The 2,950-nt window shown below is 33.2% G+C and overlaps 1 long non-coding RNA gene across 2 annotated transcripts; it reads left to right on the plus strand.

The window, feature by feature from the left end:
- The first annotated feature begins 464 nt into the window (after positions 1-464).
- Positions 465-1,634, plus strand: LOC138856148 (uncharacterized). Of its 2 annotated transcripts, none has more exons than XR_011395208.1 (2): positions 465-910; positions 968-1,634. It is a non-coding gene; the product is annotated as an uncharacterized lncRNA (long non-coding RNA). The 2 variants fall into 2 exon arrangements; XR_011395207.1 differs by having other exon boundaries at positions 465-906.
- Positions 1,635-2,950: the final 1,316 nt, after the last annotated feature.

Consider the following 2,950-nt stretch of genomic DNA (forward strand, 5'->3'; position numbering starts at 1 on the left):
TGTATGAATTTAGAGATAGCAAGACTTGACATTTAAAAAGATGACAGAAACATCTCATTCAAACATTTATTTATCGATCTAATTAATGAAAAAATAATTCGTTTGAAATATGTTGACCATGAATAAGATTTTGAACATGCAGTTTAAAACACTCCAATCTTCAATTATTTGAAACTTAGAAATGAACTTTTCGAGCTTTGGCAACAGTGAATGCGTCCATAATAGTTTGCAAATCCAACTTCTTGGCTAATTCTACATCTAAGTACAGTGTAGCTAAAAATAGTTGGACGGGACCCCCACCGATTCGAATCAATTATAGTGCAAAGTTTTGTCTTATCATAAAACGAAATTTCGCCAAAGGAAAAAATTTTTCCTAAGTGCTATGCAAAACTGAAAATTTCTTTGTTTTTCCGATTTTATGAGTTTATCTATTCAATATATCAGAAACTACTGTATATTAAATAGAGAAAGCTGATGCGTTTTCAGAGAACACTTAGAGGTATGAGAAAAAAATTTGTTTGAAAAAAACTTTTAAAAACTTGCCAAAATGAAAAAATTAAAATTTTAAAAAAATCGTAAAAAGTAACTATCGCGGGAAAGTTTAGGCCTCAAAATTTTTTATACTATATCTTTAATAACAACAACACAGAAGTGCAAAATATTCTCAAAGCGATGCAAATATTTTGGAAAAGTCTTACTAATATTCGAGCATTGAATAAGTTGTCATTCTATAAGTTTTATGGAGTAAACCGGGTTACAAAATTTTGATCGTAAACGTGTCTGAGGTGAATAGTTTCATTGGGCAACTTCTCTTTATTCCAGAGACAACGCTGTCAAGTATGACATAGAGAGTGTTTCTTTTGAATTCAATTTCTTCTTTACTGCAATTTCCATCCACTTCTTCATGTATGTATGTCATTTCCGTGCTTTAAATCCACAAGAAGGCTTTCTTTATTTCTAATTTCAGGTGGCATTGATCTCTTGAAGAACTAAGTTTCTTTCATTGACTGACTGATGGATGTTAAACCATATGAATGCCTTCAAAACGCAGTCTAATTTGCTCATTTATTTCGAAATTCCATCAACGTCCCGACGAGTTTCTGCTGTAAGGTTGAGTTTTTCAACTTCGTTCAAAACGTTTATCAACTCGGGAACATTTTTTGCAAATGACTTGACGGCCACCATTCTGGTAGACCACCTTGTATTAGAAAGGGAGGGAAGTGAATTGGGGCTTTTGGATTTCAGAATTTCAAAATATATGTGATGCTATCGAAAATATTGAAACATTTTTGAACGGCACCAAAAAAAGTTATTGCTTCAGGGCAGCATTTAGCCGAGTCACTCCAGTCAAATTCAGCGTATGGGCACCATAGGGGGAAAGAACTGCTTGCTTATTTTTAAGCTGGATGTAATTATCGTTCTTTTATATTTACCGCCCATATTACTACCATTATCGTAGCCCTGTTCACAGCAATCTTCCAAAGGAATGTTGTGATTTTCCAATGTTTTGAAAATTAAAGTGGCAATAGCTACGCCATTTTTTTCATGATAATCTACAAAAGCGAGAAAACATTCTTTTATAAATGATCACAACGTTTAAATAAATGTTCGAATTAATCACCTATCAAAAGCAATCTAATTTTTAACTATTCACCTAATTTTTTGGACATACGGGGGAATCACAGCCTGGTTATGTTAAGAATAATGTAGTCCATGGACGTTTTGCAAAGGCGGTGAAAGGAAATACCGGTCAAATGCAATTGCCTCAAAATCAACCAAGCGGAAGTGTTTAAAATATGATTTTAAATCTTACCTAATATATGACACAATACAATGCAAAATATGATTCAAGATTTAATCAAAGCGCAATTTAATATTTGTATATGGAATGCCAACGGTGTTAACCAACATAAATTGGAGATCATTAGATTTCTAAATGAAAAAAAATATCGATGTAATTCGATATAATGTTACGATCGGAAACACATCTAACAAATAAGAACAATTTTTTATAACCGTGTTGGTAAGGAATCGACTAATAAAAATGCTTTGAAACTCATGCGACACCCAGTTGCAAGCTACAAAAATATTACTAAACAAGTAAGAAAGGGTGTAACTGAAAATCTTATATTCTTGCAACTTGCAATAATTAAAGCGCGGAAAATTCCTTCAGGTGCTGGCAAAACTTTATATTAAACAAGGAAGGAAAGGCTAAGTTCGGATGTAACCGAACATTTTATAAGTCAACTATAGGCACTGGGGTCCACATATTCAGTACCTAGGAGCTTGAAAAGTTTTGGTTCAATTTAGATAATTTTTGGTCACATGGCATGGTGGCATGCCTTAAACGTATTATTTACGCAAAGTTTTACGCCGATATAATCATTGTTGCTTGATTTGAAAAATCAGATGGAATTTAAAATGATGTTATATGGAAAATAGTCGTGGTTGTAATCCGATTTTGCCCACTTTCGTACTATAACATAGAAATATGAGAAGAATATTATGTACCGAATTTGGTTGAAATCGGTTAAGCAGATCCCAAGATATGGGTTTCCACCTAAAAGTGGGCAGTGCCAGGCCCACTAACTAATTTTGAACCTTAGTTTCATAAAGATATCTCAATTTTTACTCAAGTTACAGCTTGCACAGACGGACGGGCAGACAGTCACCCGGATTTCAACTCGTCTCTTCATCCTGATCATTTATATATATATAACTCTATATCTTACTCGATTAGTTTTAGGTGATACAAACAACCGTTAGGTGAACAAAACTATTATACTCTGTAGCAACAAGTTGCGAGAGTATAAAAATGTTGCAAAAGAATTAGCATTCATTTCATCATTTGACTTAATTTTACTGCCATATTTTAGTTCGCGTCAGCCAAAATTATATCAAAAACATCTTCAAATTAGATACATGTGATATCAACTCAACCGAAAAGGAT

Source organism: Bactrocera oleae, chromosome 3, assembly GCF_042242935.1.
Source record: "Bactrocera oleae isolate idBacOlea1 chromosome 3, idBacOlea1, whole genome shotgun sequence".
In the NCBI taxonomy this organism is placed as follows: Eukaryota; Metazoa; Arthropoda; class Insecta; order Diptera; family Tephritidae; genus Bactrocera; species Bactrocera oleae.